Below are 19,310 nucleotides of genomic sequence, written 5' to 3' on the forward strand. Positions count from 1 at the left end.
GTCTGAGACTAATTATCAGGAGCAATCCGTTTTGCCAACAAAATTTCTTGATTTAGACAATAAATGGGACAACCACCATATTGAAGACATTATTTCCAAAGTACCTTCTAGTACTTAAAACTGTGCTGTTAGAACAAGAAGTGACTTTGGAGTCATTCTGAGCCTCTCACATGATCACCAAGGAAGAGCTGGAGTAACTCTGATAAACCAGACACTAGTTTGGCCCTAAAAATTAAATGAAACAAATTATGTCTTGCCTTTTGAGCTTTTAATTATGGCATTATCTTAGAATCTAGATAGTCTTTCTCTTTAGTTCATTCATGTTTTATTTTAATTACAGAATTATACATAACTTTCAAAAATTGAAATAGTATGGACTCTATTATATACAGGGAAAGCATCCTCATAAGTGTGCTCTATAGATAATGCCACTATTCAACATACTTAGTATATATTTAGGACTTTACTAAGTACTTTTCTTTGGTATGTGTATGTACAGTAAGGATCTGAAGTGAGTTGTCTTACAGAAGAGTTTCACAATCTTACTAAAAGTACCAAGAGTTGTTCTGGAGGGTTGGAGGCAGATGATCCTTTAAAGGGATTTTTCTGGAAATCTGTTCTATTTAGTAGAACATGAAATTGAAATAACTTGAGGACAGCTTTGCTTCAGCTCTTTGTTGCCCACTGTCTTCATCAGAGTCTGTCAGTTGATTGTACAATGTGCTCTATTTTGACCACTTCAACATGTTATGAATTACCTGGTAGCTGTGGTGTGACTCTTGGAATGGAACAGTAAAGGTCTTCTTTAGGTTGGATGGTTGTATTTAATTGCCATGATCTGTTTGAATAGATCAGTGGTGACAGGAGGCAGATGCCCTGAGAGCTCTCATTTCTCTGGTTGAGCTGTCATGATGGACAAACTCTCCATTATGCATAGAATCTGGTTTGGAACTTAAGGATTTCTGCTACAAAGGAAACCAGTACAGTAGAACTAATGAATAAATATGAGACCTGAGTTTACATACTTAGCTTTTCCCACTCATTAATGTGACAGGGTGGAAACAAATAAAGTGGGAAAAGATAGACATTAATAGTACTAACACACACACATACATACACACACATACACACACACACACATATATTTGTGTGTGTGTGTGTGTGTGTGTGTGTGTGTGTGTGTGTGTGTGTGTGTGTGTGTGCGCTCCTATGGGAAGTCTAAAGTTCATGAGAGAATTTTGAAGAATGTAAAGGGCTACCTGAATGTTAGGCATACCTAAGTTTCTTATGCCCTCTGTGTAGCATTTATATAGATGTTGTGGATATTCAGGTATTGTATGCTACCTAAGTCAAATGAGATTACCACAATTTTTGCCATTTGGCTCCATTGGCAGGTATAATTCCATGGTTAAGGCATCCTGGAGAGAAGATTTTAACATAAGGTGCTCATATTATGATCAAATATACATTGATCTGATATATATATATATATATATATATATATATATATATATATATATATATATATCTATCTCCAGCTTAATGAAGTAATCATGTGGTACCCTTTAATTCTTTATCAAACAACAATTTAGATGTAATTATTTCTAAATAACATAGCTTCTGCTATATTTTAAGCTCATCTGTGTTCCAATCTTCACCTTCAGGGCCCCTGCTAATTTTCTCCTGACAGTATTCTTTGGGTTCCTCAGATCTGGGTTTTCAATCCTAAGAATAAAAAACTGTTTTCCTATGAAGCACATTTCTGGAAATACGAAAAAATCAAAATAGTGATGTTGATGGTATTTTCTGATTATTCAGTTATTCTCGCTTTAAATTTGATATCTGGTTTAATTAAAGCAGAAACACTAACAACAGTGAAAGGTGGAGGTGTTTATAAAAATAAAAGAAAGAAAGAAAGAAAGAAAGAAAGAAAGAAAGAAAGAAAGAAATTATCATGGTGCATAGGTTTACCCCAACCCTTTCTAGCCATTCTGCTAATCAAATCGGTGATGCAATCTTCTGCTTTTCCCAGAAGGCCCCTCTCTCCATAGTGACAGAATACATTTGATGCTTCTTACCATGCCCTAGATCCCTGACCCCTTATCCCTTTAAACAGCCACTGCTGCTAAAAGAGAACCCCTATGACCCAGTGGCATTTAGCTCCAGCTGAGGAGCCAGCCGCCTCCTCTTCCTTGCCACTGAATTGCAAATCTGGGCATGCCTCAGTGAGAGCACTTCTATTTCTCATCTGCATCTTCACGCCCCTCCCCCTCAGGGACAGCAAAACCCCCGAAGGAAATACAGTCAGCCTCAGTGAGGCTGGGCCTCTGATCAGATTATCTCCTTGTTTAATAAGACGTGTGGTGAGCAACCAGCTGCTCCATCCCGTTGCACTCTAGGAAGGACCAGCAGGTCTTGAAGGCCCTTATTTAAAAGAGTTGGGACTATGTGTGAAAATTTGGAACCTGTTTCTCCAGATTTCTCTGCCCCAGTCTCAGACCAGAAAGAATTTTTGCAGGCTTCAGCACATTAAGCTTAAAACTTACCTATAGGAGATGACACAGTTAGGGATTTTTAAACCCTAAGCAATTTAGTCCTAACAAAACGTTTGAGATTTTAATCCTATCTTTTAAGATTTCTGGCTTCCTTTCCTAGTATGTAAAGTGTAAAGATAAGTCAAGATAATATTTTAAAAGTGATTCGTTTTATTTTATGTGTATGAGAGCTTGCCTATATGTATGTGTTATGAAATATAATACAGTAGCCAGGCGTGGTGGCGCACGCCTATAATCCCAGCACTCGGGAGGCAGAGGCAGGTGGATTGCTGTGAGTTGGAGGCTAGCCTGGTCTACAAAGCGGGTCCAGGACAGCCAAGGCTACACAGAGAAACCCTGTCTCAAAAAACAGAACAACAACAAAAAACACAAACAAACAAACAAAAGAAATATAATGCAGCAAGGGTGTATCTTTGGTGGGCCCATGCCAAGCCCCCTGAGCAATTTTACCATGCAACAGATCTGGTGTAAAGTTTTATTGGGGGAGGGAAGAGAAGTGAGGAACTGAGGCAGATAGGTGTACATGTAGACTGGCAGCCTGACAGGGAACAGAGGGAGGCATGAGGACAGAGAGAGGGGGTACCTCAGAGAGAGAGAGAGAGAGAGAGAGAGAGACAGACAGACAGACAGACAGACAGACAGACAGACAGGGAGACAGGGAGACAGGGAGACAGAGAGCTGGGGTGGCAGGTGGGTCCTTTTATCCCCTGCACACTTGCACACACTTGGAGCACCTGTTGGCTGCAGTGGCATTGTGGCAGGTTACGACTTAAACAGCTTCTAGGTCCCTGAGAGCAGGCCAGTGGAATTGCCGGTACACTAACAGTATGTATGTGCACCTCGTGCATGCCTGGTGACTGAAGACGCCAAAGGAGGGCACCTGATTTGGAACTGGAGTTAGAGAAGGCTGTGACCCACATATGATTGCTAGGATTTGAACCTGGGTGTTCTGTAAGAACAGCCAGCTAATGCTATTATTAACCTCTGAGCCATCTCTCTAGCACCAAAACAAGTTACTTTAATTTTTAAAAGTTTATTATAATTTATTCAGATTTCATCCCAATTGTTATCCCCTCACTTGTATTTTCCCATTCTCACCCTCATCCCTCTTCTGCCCTATTCCCCTCCCCTAGACCTCTGACAGAAGGGGACCTCCTCCCCCTCACCTTATGGCCACAGCATATCAAGTCTAATCCGGATAGCCTGCTTCCCCTTCCTTTGTGTGCCATGGGCCTTTCTACCAGGGGGAAGTGATCAAATCAGGGGCACCAGGGTGCATGTCAGAGGCTTCTTAAAGCTGTTCTCTTTTTGGACTGCCTTGGGATTCTCAGGACCTTGAAGACTTCTGTGGACAAAATCCCGTGAGAGCCAAAGTTATGTCTTAAGTTTTAATTGCTATGCCTAAGAGACTCATGAAACAAAAATACCTATGATTTGTAAGTCCTTTGCCCAAGGACAGATAATTCCTGAAATGTTGGAGGCTATTGTTTATGGGAGAAACAAGCCACATGTCTTTTCTTCCCTAAACATGTTTGTTTGACCCAATTAAACTGGACATGCTTGATCACATGTGGGCAGGAGGTATGCAGGCAGGAAATATGTCAGGATGGATGCTTTCTCCTGACTGGACCTGATGGGAAATGTAGTGAATTTTGGGTTTTAATCCCCTGCAAACAGTGAGTTGGGGCCATTTTTCTGAAAATCCAGAGACGGACCTGGACAGAGTCCATCAACCTGGCTCATATTTAGTTAAAGCTTGTTTCAAATTTGACTTTAAGTTGTAGTGGTCATCTAATTCTCCACTGACAGGACTGACTGACTCAATACCTTAAGGAAAAGAATGAAGAGGAGACCACTGTATTTCCTCTTGGCAAACTTTTAAAGAGTGCTCACCAGATGCAGGCACACTGGTAAGTTAGGACAGTGACTGACTGCAAAGAACTCATCCATATGGGGAGATAATGGCTCATCATAATCCACTCTGGCCACAATGTAATTAAGTTTCATCCACACAGAGTATTATGGGGTTACTGAGGGGAGACTGGAAGATGTATTTCAGGGGAAAGACAGCCACACTGTGCGTATAGGCTAAGAATGATGACTAGCCCTGCTTTCTTTATAAAGCTGAGTCTTTATTGCCAATCGTCTTAGATTGCTCTGCATCTTAACCAAGGGTCTGAACTGGGATGATTTTTCCAACATTAGTCTGTGATCATTTATAGGAATTATTTGAAGTAATTTACCATTTAAGAACAATAGAATTCAAGATCAGAGTCTGCCTTGAGATATTTTCCAGCCTAAATAGGTCATCAAAAGTGTAGGTGAACTCAGCCGCACCAACGAATCTCACTATATATCCTAATGAAGAAGGAAGCCAGCAGTATTTTTAAAATATTAAAAGTGCATCTGCTTTTGAAGACAAGACAGAAAGTCAAAGTAGCCTTCAGCTTTTTATGCTGTTAGTAAGAGAATGCTGCATTCATCCCCAGGTGTGGCCCTAGGCCTCTACTTCATCTAGGATAACCTGATTGTATAATAGAAAGAATATTTAGATCATTAACGAAGAGACCTGGGAATTGGATTCCTCTCTGGCATTAGCTTGCAAGGTTAGTTTAGCTAAGATATTTAAACAGAGAATATTTTCTCTTAAGTGAAGTGGCTGGGTGACATATTCCCTAAGTTTGCTTTTAGCTCCAAAGGTCTTAGTTCCTCTCTGAGTCACCCCAAGGGTGTAGAGTGGTTGACAAGAGAGGATCAAAGCATGGAAATAAGTGTGAGGAAGAGGGTGGCTTCTCTGGGCGGCCAACTCCGGCGGCGGCATGGCAAGCAGATTGTTTATAAGGGAATATGGTGGGCACCCAAGCCTAACCAAAGCAAGAAGGAGCAGAGGAGAAGTCAGTCTGCATGGCTAGTAGACCTCCCCAAGCTGTGCTGAGCGGAGAGTGGGCCGAGTCCTACTGCCTTTATGTCCAACAGTCGCTGGACACAGGCCGTGAGGAGAGGCTTTCTTTAGCTACAGTGATATCTGTCATAGATGTAAACACGTTTTTGTTTTGGTTCCAAGTGTGGGAAGTGAAACAGACTTGGAGAGGGTGTGTAGTGTTTTTCGCTGGAAACAGACTTGTGAGAGAACAGGTAATGTTTGTGCACTAGAAGAGGAACCACCTTTTGCAGGGGCATGGTCTTTGCCAACTGGTAACATCCTAGTATGGACTCTGCAGTGCATAGACACACACACACACACACACACAAGCACATATATATGTACATATATATATATACATAGTTATACACACACACACACACACACACACACACACACACACACACACACACACACACACACACACACACCCCCCAAACAAGAGGCTTGGCTTTTTTGGCTTTTTGGTCTTGGCATCATTTCCTATTGTTTGACTGTTCATCACTCCGCTGGAGGTGCTCTTAGGGAGAACTGCTGCAGAGAAGCTTCCAGATTCCGGATTCCTGCTGCTGCTCTCTGGATTCCACCTGCTGTGGTTGCAGACACCTTGACTGAATTAACAGGTCTGCTGAAATCCTGACTATGAAGAATGGAATTGCTCGAAGGAACTGAGTCTAAAAAGCTCTACTTCTGCTCTTGTCATTAACCTTTTTTTGTCTCCTATCTAGGGTAGGCAGGTTGGAAACGAGGTATAAGCATTAAAGAACCCCATGATCACAGACCCAGAAAGACACACATGGTATATACTCACTTATAAGTGGATATAAGCCAAACATGGATGCCCTCTAAGAGTCTTCACTTAGGGGGGGATTGGGAGAGATGCTGAGACTCGCTATTGGACTCCAGGTGAGAGGGATATATAAGAATGGGGAGATAGAAGGACTCAGAGGGTCCAAGAGCCCCACAAGAAGACCATCAAGTCTGGTGGATCTGAACCCAGGGAGCCTGCACAAACTGCTGTACCAACCAAGGACAATGCATGCAGTAAACATAGACCTCCTATTCATATCTAGCCAATGGACAGCTTGTTCTCCATGGTTGAGGGAAGACTGGGGACTACCTCTAACATGAACTCTGGTGTCCCCTATTTGACCACTTTCCCTTGGTGGGGAGGCCTGGTGGCACTCAGAGGGCAGGGAAGTAGGCTATGTGGATGAGACCTGATAGACTGTGATCATATGGTAGGGGAGGAGGTCCCCTTCTGTCATAGGTCTAGGGGAGGGAAATAGGGTGAAAGAGGGAGAGAGGGGGGAATGGGAAGATACAAGTGAGGGGATGTAATCTGAACAAATTATTTTAAAAATAAAAAAAATAAAAAAATAAAGAACTCACTGGTAGTTGAAAGTGTAAGTGTTTCTGTCTTGAGGGAAGATGTGAGTGTCTATTCCAGGGGTCTGTGCACTTCCACACACTGTGAGTACCAAAGGAATGTAAGGGAAAACACCTAACGCCTGCCTATGCTCAGGAATTGCTTCAATCCACCCATCCTTTTGTTACTTGTTTTTTCAAAGGTCATAGTACTGAGTTGTCATCTCTCTTACAGGAAAAAAAAATCTTTAAAATAGATTGAATTTTTTAATCCCTTTCCAATCTAAAACTGTTGCTAAACTCTATTTACCAGTAACAATAGTAAACAACAATCGACTATTGCTGTGTAGCTTACAGCATCTTAAAATATTTTCTCCTCACAACTGGCTTGTACGGTAAGATAAGCTGATGTTGACAATCTAAATGCAAGTATGAGAGACCAGAAAGTCAGTTTCTTGCCTGAAGTCACAGAGGTAGCTGGATGAAATGATGAATGTCGGACTTTGAATCCAGTCCCGTTCATTTCTGCTCCAGGATTGGTCCTGTTCTGTCAAGCCAGCAGGATCTCAGGGGCAACCAGTAGCTCACAAGACCTAGACCCAGACCCAGAGTAGTTAGTTTCATTAGAGCTAAAGGCAGCACCAAAATGCTGGGGCTAGAATCCTGAGGCCCCATCTCACGGTGTTTCAGTACTGTTCGCATGCTTGTGTACAGACTATTTGTTGAGCCCTTGGACTTTTAATTTTATACATATAGTTTGTTGTGGAGATTTTTCTGGGGATTTGTGGGGAAAAGAAACAAAAAATCTCAGTAAGAGAATGCCATAGGACCCTCTGGCATATTCTAGGACCCTTCTAGGACCCTCTGGATATTTCTACTTCCCCATTATGCTTCTCTTACCTAGAGTTCCAATACAGTGTCCTCCCCTCTGTCCCATTTTCCTGGTAAGTGAAGACTTTCATGGGACGTGCTCCTTGGGCTAGTGTCCAGATATAAGTGAGTATATACCATTGACTCTTTCTGCTTCTGGGTTAACTCACTCATTATGATCATTTCTAGTTCAATCCATTTGTCCACAAATTTCAGGAATTCCTTGTTTTTAATAGCTGAGTAATATTTCATAGTGTATATGTACCACAGTTTCTTTATCCAGTCTTCTACTGGCTGTTTCCATGTTCTGGCTATTATGAATAAGGCCGCTATGCATATGGTTGAGCATATGTCCTTCTTATGAACATTATGACAGGTGGATCTGGGCCCAGGGGTCCTGCTCAAACTATGGCACCAGCCAAGGACAATACATGCAGTAAACTTCGAACCCCTACTCAGATCTACGCAATAGACAGGACATTCTCCACAGTTGAGTGGAGAGTGGGGACTGACTTTCATGTGAACTCTGGTGCCCAATATTTGACCATGTCCCTTGGATGGAGAGGCCTGGTGGCACTCAGAGGAAGGATAGCAGGCTATCAAGAAGAGACTTGATACCCTATGAGCATATACAGAGCATCACAGTCATGGGGAGGGGAGTAGGGGGAAAGTGAGAGGGAGGGAGGAATGGGAGGATACAAGGGATGGGAAAACAATTTAGATGTAATATGAATAAATTAATAAAATATATAAAAAATAAAAATAACAACAGAAAAAAAAAGAAAAGAAAAGAAAAGCAAAAGAATGCCATAGGCTACTGCTTCTTAAACACTGATTAGCACTTTTATGTCTTGAAGTTCTCTTTAAGATCAGGAATAACCCAGTAGGTCTGTGGTGGGAGCTAAGAGCCTTCTCTCTCAGTAAGTGATGCTGACTCCCTGTTCTCACAAACAAGCTCCCATTGCTCCAGTGACAGAGACCCACAAGCTTTCCCAAAGGGAACCCAAGACTAGTCCTAGCTCCGAAAGCTAGTCGGAGCCAACAATATGAAAGAGATAAGTTGGAAGAAATAGGTCACTATGTGGTGACAGTTTCTCATCTCTTCTACCTTCCCCCAACTTTCGTCCTGACAGCAAGGAGAAGGTGAGGAATAGGAGAAAGCCTGCAAGGCAGAGTCTTAGTATGTACTCAGAGCAAACTTTGTTGTGGGTTTACGTGTGCTAGTCACAGGTGACAGATACTGGTTTGGAACCCGTTCTTACTTTTAGTAGGGTCAATATTATCCATTTTGTAAATGAGAGGAAGTCAGATAGACAAAACCTGCAGATGCCAGAGGGAAAATATGCTGTAGCTGTAGACGATCACCCAGAGTAAAGGGAGCCCTTGGGGTTAGAAGCCCAGAGGAAGGCCTGCAGTCCTGTTAACTAGCTTCTCTTAATGGACAGTGGCTGGGCATTTATAGAGCACTGTTACCCTCCCTGCCACCCCTAGGGTGTCACTCTCCTTCTTCATAGTGTCTGTAGCATGTGGCTTTGTTTCCTGGCTTCTCCCATTAGCGAAGGGGGTGGGTGGGAACAGATGATTCTGAAGTGATTTCCCTGCTAAAACATTCAAATTGCTTTCTCCCATGGAAGATGGAATATTTTCTGAGTTTTAACTGCATAGTTTATATGAGCAACAGTAGGAGGTGCGGCAGGAAACAGAGGCTTAAATCAGCCTTAGTCAGAAATGTTGAGAGGGACACGAGGCAGGGTGGGGCGGGGTTTGTTTGTTTGTTTGTTTGTTTGTTTGTTTTCCCTACATAGCATGCTCTTTGAAAGCAGTGCAAAGGGCCTGCTCACTAGAGAGCTGCCAGTGCTGTAGTGGAATGTATACCTGAAAGGGGTCCCTTCAGTAGGTAGGACGAAAGCCTTGCGAGTTATTCTGTTCAGGGTAAGTGGCTTTGCTAGTTATCTGTGTTTCTCTATTCTGGTCTCCAGGTGGTAGAGTTGGGTTGGGCAGAGTGGATGCTGGCAGCCTTTGTCTGTGTTCTTAAGGGTGTATGTGTGTGTGTGTGTGTGTGTGTGTGTGTGTGTGTGTGTGTGTGTGTGTGTGTGTAGAGCAGTGGTTGAGCCTTTTTGAGACTGCATATCTCCAGAGAGTTTGGGGGAGAACGGAGTTCAGGCTCTGGCGCCAGCTTTCCAGAGGGAACTCAGCAGCATGGTAATTAGCCATCTCCCCACTCAGGCAAACAGGGAAGGAGTTTGCTTTACCTTACTGCCAGCCTGTAATGATGAAAACCAGGAGGGAACAGCAAGACCCACCTGCCAGCCCAGCCTACAGATCCCATATGAGAAGGAGCCATCTGACTCTGCCACGAATGCTGGTGATTTGAGCGTCCTGGGTTCTTTTTCATGAAACGTTTTTTATCCACTTGTTTGAATGATTTATTACGTTCAAGCCTTCTGAGAAAAATGGCACAGCATGAGGCAGGGAGATAGAAAGAACTAGGGATGTGTGATTTCACTTACAGGAAGTCTCCATGGAACTCGAAATAACTAAAATTTAGAATAGCCTGTTTTGCAAGAGCATGCATAGTTTTTACTGATTTGCATATGTTACTCTATTGAGTTCTGCAGCAGGGCTGCAAGCCAGGAGTTGCTATGGCTGCTTCATATATGTCAAGACCTCAAGACTGAGCTAGAGAACCTGACAATTCCAGAGTCACATAATTAATAAGCCACAGGTTTGGGACTCAATTAAAAGTTACTTCTCTGCCTTCCACTGTTCTTCAAAACGTATCTGTTGCTGTCTTCTATACGGCAACTATACCATGTTCAGGGACCTACTTTTCTATTGTCTATAGAACGTAGAGACTCCAGTCCATTTTGCAGTTTGGGGTCCTACTCTTAGCTATAATATGCTATCTGACTTAGCTAATGACCAGAACTTCCCTATTTCATTCTGAGAGGGTATAAAAGGGACAGAGGTCACCATGTCTAACCTTCTACCTACTTTGATTTTAAGTAAGCTTGGGGTATCTGCTTTCCACTGGTGCTCTGAGGACAATCCCAGGAACCCTATTCTGAACGCAGCAAATGTGAGACCCTAGAAAGGAGTAGATAATTAGCATGGGTTTTGCAGTCACACTACAGTACTACTCTGGCTTTTTTAAAGATTATTTACTCTGTCGAGACTTCATTTTACCCATTTTGCAACAGGGATAATGATACCTCTCAGTTACTGTGAGGCTTAAGGAATCTGTGTAAAGTAGTCTGTGGTATGTCTTATCCTATAATGCTGAATGCCTATTAATGACCTCTATTTGCAGTAGGACCTTGAAGGAAAGTTGAGTTTGAAAGACTTGGAAGATTCAAAGCAATTTTAGTGCAAGTCAACTATAATTCCAGTGTTGGAATTTTATGGACCTAGAAAATTCCAGAAAACTGTAAGGCAGAAGTTCTCAACCTGTGGGTCATAACCCCTTTGGAAATCAAAAGACCCTTTCACAGGAGTCACATATCAAATGCCCTGTGTATCAGATATTTATATTACAGTTCATAACAGTAGCAAAATTATATATATGAAGTAGGAAGGAAATAATTATAAGATTGTGTGGGATCATCACAACACGAGGCACTGTCTTCAAAGCCAAAGCTATGCTTCTAGTATTCACAGTTTTCAACTGCAACAAACAGTGTTCTCTGAATGCTACTTGTCCAGGGTAAAATGGGAAGGGTGTGTGTGTGTGTGTGTGTGTGTGTGTGTGTGTGTACAGAAGACGAGAAGACAGAACTCTATTCTTTGACCAGTCCAAGGTCTTTGAGGTCCTTCTTTAGAGCTTCTCCTTTGGAGCACAGGTCTCTTCTTTCCCTAGACTTTGGCTGGATAACAATGTCTCTGATGAAATGCCTTTTCAACTCTCATTGTTGTGATTTGAATGAGAAATATTCCCTATAGTCTTAGACATTGGAACACTTGGTCCCCAGCTGGTGGTGCTGTTTGGGAGGTTTAGGTGGTTCAGCTTTCCTGGAGGAAGTACGTCACTGGAGATGGGCTTGGAGATGAGAAGTCTTGCACCACTTTTGTTCTCTTTTTCTTTGTTTCATGTTTGCAGTTGAAGATGCGAGCTTTCAACTTCCTGTTCCTGTCACCATGCTTATTTGTAGTGCTGCGCCTCATCCCTCAAAGTGGAAGCCAAAATAAGGTTCTTATACAAGTTGCTTTGGTCATGGTGGTGCTTTATCACAGCAACAGAAAAGTGGCTAACACATTCATGTTTATGGTGTTGGTTATAATGAATTGACTTACTAGAGATGTGAGAATCTACACTCACAATAAAAAGATAAACAATTATTTGAATAATTTCTTCCCTTTGTTCAGCTTTGAAGATTAAATTCTAATCATTTTTCAACATACTGCTCTGATATTCTTGGTCTACCCCCTTCTACTGATTATTTGTTAAGTCCAAATTCTCACTTTTTTCTTTCTATGTTTCTTAGTAGACTGACCTGGAATTCAAGGCTTTCTCTGGCCATTGCCATGGTCAGGAACTGCAGTACCTTTAGCCTGGAAGGCTTTATTATACGTTTCATTGGAACTCTCTCAAATTTTTCTAAAGAACTCTCTCATCTTCTATAAACTCCATTTTGAGATTTCCATTTCTGAACTGGAGAAAGCAAAGAGGCTATATGATCAGAACATGCTAAAAACTGAGATGATAAGACCCCTGATCTGCTTGCTTTGAAGTGCTCAGTATGATGAAGATGGTTTTTCTAATTGGCAGGTCTTCCTAGACACATTGGTAGAGCAGGGAGACTACGGCAAAGTACTCTGTGAAGGCTGTAGAGAGCCCAGTTTACACAGAAATATGTTACCAGCTATGCAGCTGAAGGTGTCTTGTGGTTATTGTTTGTCATTATTGGGATCTAAGGTCCTAAATTAAAAACAGAGTGAACAATGTAAATCAAGAATTATACACAAACTTTATTTGTTACTCGATCTTAGGATATATTTCACTTTCCTCGTACTATAAAACCACAACTGAATTATACAATGTGTACGATTGTGATGTACAACAAAATTAAAGGGTGGGAAGTACTTCTCATAGCCTGGTGTATATTAGATGTACAGTATGTAGTAGCTGATAACCAGTTTAGCATTTGGAGGCTCTTTCTCCGTGAATTTCTTACTAAAATGTGAAGATGCCCTGGGTTTATTTACTAACCATCTTCTAGCATGGAAAAATTAGGGTCCGGGGCCTGGGAAAAAGAAGAAAGGAAGCTAGGGGGAGGAGGACGTGGGAACAGACAGGAGGAGCAGATAGATAGAGACTTGCAGACGGGTAGACAGAAGGTAGCAAAATATCCAGGGAGGCATGATTTAAAAAAAAAAAGTGAGCAAACTGAAAGAGGGCAACGAAACTCACAGACTTCAGCGGAAATAGGTATCAGTTGTTGAGACTGGATCAGATATGCCCACTCTCTTTGTGCCAAGGATAGTTACAGCTCAGGTCTCAGAGCTGCCAGTTATGGAGTGCGCCTTCATCACGGGGGCAGTTCGCAGAGGTATCTAAGCACTTCTGCTTGTCTCATGGCTCTAGCTACAGCAGGAGGGACGTAGGTTGGAGGCACATTGGTGATTTTATAAAATAAGGTCATAGAGACAAAAAGCTAGAGAATAAGTATATTCTCGGTCATTAGCCTGCTGTCCATTTGTGGGAGATTGGCTTTGGTGGTTTGATTGTGAGCCAGCTTCCAATTCTTCTTTTCTGTTTCCTTCTGATCAAGTCACTGCTCCGTATTTTATTTATAGAACGGTTAGGTTTCTCTCCTTCTGTCAAGTCTGCTTAGCACCTTATCTTAAGAAACCTGCACATCCTATGTCAAGGCTGAAGAAAGTGAAATGTTGGGGGGTTTGTTAATCTTGATAGAAACCATGTCAGGATATGGAGTCACCTATGAGACACACGCCTGGGCACATATGTGAGTGTTTCCAGATAGATGTAACTGAGGGAAAACTATCCCAAATAACAGAGTCCTCATCCCAGTTCAGGCTTCTGGACTAAGGAAAGCAAAACAAAAGAAAACACCAAAGCACTAGTCTGTATCTCTTGGTGCTTCCTAACTGTAGACCCAAACACCGCCCCTGGCCCCCGCCTCCCCGCCAACCTATCATACCTTCCTCACCATAATGGGCTGTACCCTCAATCTGTGAGCTAATAGGAATGCCTCTCCTCCTCCTCCTCCTCCTTCTCCTCCTCTTCCTCTTCCTTTTTACCATGAGGTGGAAGAAAGCTATGTTACTAGAAAGGTTGACCCTTCACTTATACATGGTTGTTTTTCAGTAATTATACCCTGATCTTGATTGCTTAATACTAGAAGCCGTTGTCCCCCAACCCATTCATCTACTAAAGCTGTGAAGATTCCAACTAAGACCATCAAAACGACTCAGAAATGAGCTTAAGTAAGGTTGCTTGTGATGTGATGGCTGTATGGGGGATTCATCCTAGAGACTGGCTGCAGAAATCCCTGTTGCCCCTCCACCCCCTATAAATCTAAGTAAACACACGGAGGGAGATTCTTTGCAGTTTTGGATCTTAGGGAACAATTTATGAGTAAACTTCCTATTCTGGGATTCTAGTTCCTTCCTGAATTGGACCCATAAACAAATTGGTTCATCCATGAAACTAAACAGTAAGTTGTGACACCTGCTGTGTTGCATCACCTTTGATGCCCCAAATATTAAGAGATTAAAAAAATTAAAAATCCAAAACACTAAATCAGTTCAGAAGAGCTCCCCAAAACACTCAGAGGGATGCGAGGGTCACCTGGAAAACCTGGACACAGCAGGGGCCATGCCCAGCTGCAGTGCAGCATGTGTGGGGTTCTCTCGTTGCTGTTCTTAGTGTTCTTATCTAGATTACAGCGTTGATGTATTCTGTTTTTAAAGAAGCAGGGTGAAATGGCTTAAAGACAGTGTCCATCACAGATAATTGAGGAGAAAAGGCTGTTGTAAGGAGTTCAGAGATATAACCTTGTCCACTAGACAGAAGCAAATAGAAGCAGCAAAGGCATAATTGGAAATATTGGGATTTTGCTAACAATTTAAACTTTCACTTGTTCAGCAATTATAGATATTTTTATATTTAATTCTTGCCACACTATTAACAAGTGTGTATGGAGGTTCTATTATTTATATTAAAGATAAGCTTAATATAATGAGTGTTGATCTAAATTTATGTTTAACAAAGCTCATATTTGAGATAAAGCCTATTCTTTTTGTAAAAACTAACTGAACAAAATATGTATTTAACCTTAAACAAGGAAAATAAGAACAAAATGGCATAAAATATAAAGTACTGATTGGTTTTAAGCATACAAAAGCTATATGCTTGTGTATATCTATTTCCTCCGCTGACCTTTAGTCTGTTACTTCATCCTTTTTATTTATTTTTTGAGAAATTCATATACGAGTACTGCATTGACATCATTTCTCTCCTTCCTCCAACTTCTTCCATATCCCCCACTTCTCTCAAATTCATGATTTCTTATTCTTTAATTATTATTGTTACACACATGCTCTTACATTCATGCATTCAGGACTGAGCATTTGAGATTGGAGATTCCATTAGGGGCTCAACCCTGTAGAAGACTGGTTCTCCCTTTTTCAGTGGCCATGAGTTGCCTGCAGCTCTTCATTAAGGGTTGAGGTTGTGTAATATTTTTCCTCATCCATGTTGGCATGTCAGTAGGAGTTGTCCTTACTCATGTCTTGTTTAGCCAACTTTATTATTGAGATTCCATGGGCATGGCTTCCTGGTCATATACAGAAGACACTATCTCATATCAGATGTCCTGGTCTACTACCTCTAAAATGTTTTTCTACACCCTGTTCAATGATGTACTCTGAGCCTTAGGTATACGGGTTGAGTTGTGTATTTATCAATTAGGGCAGGTCAATCCATGGTCGATTGTTTTCTGCATTTTAAGCAGTAGTAGATTTCTCTAATGTTCTCCATTCTCTGCAAAGAAAAACCTCTTTTTGTTCCATAAGAAGGCACTGTCTCTCTTTTTTTTTTTTTGCTTCTTTTTTAATTCTATACACAGATAGATGTTGTTTTATTATTAACCATGCATCCTAATTACCTATTCAGCATTCATTCTAATTATCCATTCAACATTCATCTTCTTGCCAGGAATTACAAGAGATGCAACAATTCATAAGGCCAAGTTCTGTTCTTGAGGAGCTTATAGCCTGTTTGGGGGAAATAACTGTGATAAAAAGCTCAGTGTAAAATGTGCCAAAAGGGAAGTAGGCCTCTTGGCTTCCCCATTTCTCATTTCCACAGATAATCAATAATTAATCCTACTTTGTATTTTGCTTATACCTGTCTTCCATGGAAACCAAATGCTTTGCATTTATTACCTTGTAAACATTCTCAATAGCAGAAAAGCTTCATATTTGAGTTATAAAAAACCCGTCATCTGGTAGTCTGTGCAGCCAGTCTCACACCATCTCTTTCACGCTATCCATTTGTAGTATTCAATGTAGACATTGAAATCCAGGTTAATCACCTAAAGTACACTGGACCCACATACCTTTCATTTACATCTTCTGAGCACACACCTCAGTTTTCTTTTACAAACTATGTATTGATAAACCAGTCACCGGGACAGAAATGGGAAAGAAAATATGAAGCGATGTATTTTTCCATTTCGTCTGGTCAACAGCAGAAGAGGGGAATCTGGGACTCAGGACTGCTAAGTTATGGTGAGGACTGACTGCATGGGACTGACTGTCTGACCCTCAGGGTTTTATTTACTTATTTACTTGGGTCCTCCATAATCACATTTTATACCCTCTTAACTTAGAAAAGCTGTACTTACTTTTGGGTAGCATTTTTATCACTCCAATTGTCTTACAGTTGGAGGGTTTGGGATTCAGATGTAACTTGGACCAGGCAGTGAGTCTGTAATGAGCTGGGGTCCAGCCACAAATTGTTTTTTGAAGCTCGTGTCATTCACAGCTCTGTCTTTGATCTTCACAAGACTGGAAGGACTTTAACAAGATAGAGGACGTGGAGATAGAGCCCGAATGTCTGCGGAGACTGGACAATAAGCAAGAAAGGAGGCAGCAGTGGAGAAGCACCAAGGTTTAAGGTGAGGCTGTGCTCTGTATCATAGCCTGCCTTGTGTGTGATGTGACTGAAGTCCAACTCAAGCTACATAGAACCACAGAGAAAATTCTGTGGCTCAAGGAAGCAATTTCTAGAAATTATGGGACCATGGATAATCTAGCAGCCTTGGTCAAGGACACTGACTAAGATTTCAGCACATCTGTCTGCTTTTGTTTCCCCTGTAATTAGCTCTGGGGTTCCCCCCCCTCTGCCTCTTCCACCCCCCTCTCTCCCTCTCTGCCCCCTCCAAAGGTAAAAACTCTTCCCATGGTGCTGATCTCATGACTATTAACTATCTCACAATTTTGCCACTGTTGTGTATTTTCCATTAACAGAAAACACACAGAACTTCATAAATTTCAGTTATAAACACCTCAGGAGGATCCCCTGATTTACTTTACCCATATTTTGGTTTTCTTTGAAATTTTTGTATAGTTCAGTTCTGAGGCTCAAGTACATGATGTCAGCAAGCTTTTTTTTTTTTTTCCCAATGGAGCTACATCCCCAGCCTTAAGTTTTGCTTATATTATACACCCTGGTGCTTTGATTGGAACCTCACTCCAATGAACCAAATAATGGTGTGGAGAAAACCACTTCCTCTCCTCAGAAATAGGACAGGTGTAAGTTGAATCATTAATAATTACAAATCAGAAACCAGACTGGTCATCAGAACAGTAGACATGAAAAACGAGCCACGCATAAAAAAATGTACCTTCAAATGGGGTGTTTCCTTTTGTTTGTTTGCTTTATTATATGATTTCCTGCTGAGATCTATGAATTTATGACGTCAAGAGTCCTTTGACCTCATGTTCTCCTTATTACTCCCTGCGGTTGATCAAAACTGTGCTTCCTGTGGCGATTTCTTTATGTTTGTTTATCTGTTTGCTGTTGTTTTAACTTAAATTGTTTTCACACAATAGATTTTGATTATGTTTTCCCCTCCCCAGCTCCTCCCTAATCCTGCCTACCTCCTTTCTCACTCAACTCTATGTTCTCTCTCTTGAAAGAAAAAACCACAAAAAGGAAATAAAGCAATAACAACCACAAACTCATAAAACAACCCCCTCCAAAAAACTCCACAAAAATGAAAATTCAAACAAACAGAAAAAAGACTAATAGGATAAAGAAATCAACAAACAATTAAAGTAAAGCAAAATGAAATAAATAGTCCACAAACTATCACTGAGTTCATTTTATGTTGTCCATTGCTTCCTGGGTGAGTAGTTGACACACTCAGTGATACTCCATTGGAGAAAACTGATTTTCTCTTTGCCAGAGGTATCAACTTTCTTCACTCAGGTGGGACCCTTTCTGGTTTGAACCTGTGAAAGTCTTGTGTTTGCCGCCATAGTCTTTGTGAGTTTATGTGCATCAGTCCTGTTGTGTCTGGAATATGCTGTTTCCTTGGAGTCATCCATCAGCTTTGACTTTTGCAATCTTTCTGATTCCTCTTCTGCATAGATCCCTGAGCCTTGGGGGGGGGGGGGTTTGATGAATATATTCCATTTAGGACTGAGTGCTCCAAAGCCATTCTTTCTCTGCGTGTTGTCTAGCTGTGCATCTGAGTTAATTACCATTTATTGCAAGAAGCAGCTTCTCTGATGTGGTTTAAGCAAGACACTAATCTATGGGTATAACATTTTGTCACTAGGAGTCATTTTATTGACATGTTCTTTTAGCAGAATAGTATTATGGTTTTTTTTTCTAGGCCAGTGACTCCTGGTGACATACAGTTATCTCCATAGATTAGTGTCTTGCTTAAGCCACATCTAGTGTCAGGTTCTTGGTCACTTTAGCAATCTCAGGTATGAATTTCATCTCACGGAGCATTAAACTAGGTGGAGTGTAGGGAGGATAGAGGAGGGAATATGGAGAAAAGTGACACTAAAGGCCTTTGTGAATATTCCATATGAATATTATTCCACATGGAATAATATTATTCTATATGAATAGTATATGGAATATTCATATGGAAAATTAATATGGAAACTTATTTCTATAGATACTTACAAACACACACACACATACACACATCAAGAACATAATGAGAGAGAATTTAAATGGAGTAGCCTTATAAAGGGGAGACAACTCCCCCACTAAAACACAATATGCTGCTAAATTAAACCCCTAGTACAAGTAATTGGTTACATCTTTCAGAGTTGTGTCAGTGGGGTCCTATAGACCTCCTCAAAACATTATAGGCTATTGGCAATGCCATTAGTACCTGTAGAACTTGGTGGTTAGACCCTATCACTGAAGCCATCATATACTTGAGTCATAGAACATAGGGAAACCCGTCTTGTACTAAACTGAAAGCTTCATTCCTGCTGGCTAGCTGGAAGATGCTATGAATACTACTGAAGGAGAAATCTTACCCAGCTATGAACCCTGATAGCTACAGTAATGACCTGCCTGGAAAGACATAACCACTGGAGCA

General features: G+C 41.3%; 1 long non-coding RNA gene across 2 annotated transcripts in view; it reads left to right on the forward strand.

The window, feature by feature from the left end:
* The first annotated feature begins 9,596 nt into the window (after positions 1-9,596).
* The window catches only part of LOC311608560, a 49,684-nt gene continuing 39,970 nt past the window's right edge, over positions 9,597-19,310 (forward strand). Inside the window, exons 1-3 of one of the 2 annotated variants that reach the window (XR_014783012.1) lie at positions 9,597-9,648; positions 11,813-11,902; positions 16,724-16,856. This is a non-coding gene — a long non-coding RNA (uncharacterized lncRNA). Of the gene's footprint in view, positions 9,649-11,771; positions 11,903-16,723; positions 16,857-19,310 lie in introns of those variants that run through there. The other variant, XR_014783013.1, reaches the window with a different exon arrangement.

This window comes from Acomys minous, assembly GCF_964271855.1.
Source record: "Acomys minous genome assembly, chromosome: 11".
In the NCBI taxonomy this organism is placed as follows: domain Eukaryota; kingdom Metazoa; phylum Chordata; class Mammalia; order Rodentia; family Muridae; genus Acomys; species Acomys minous.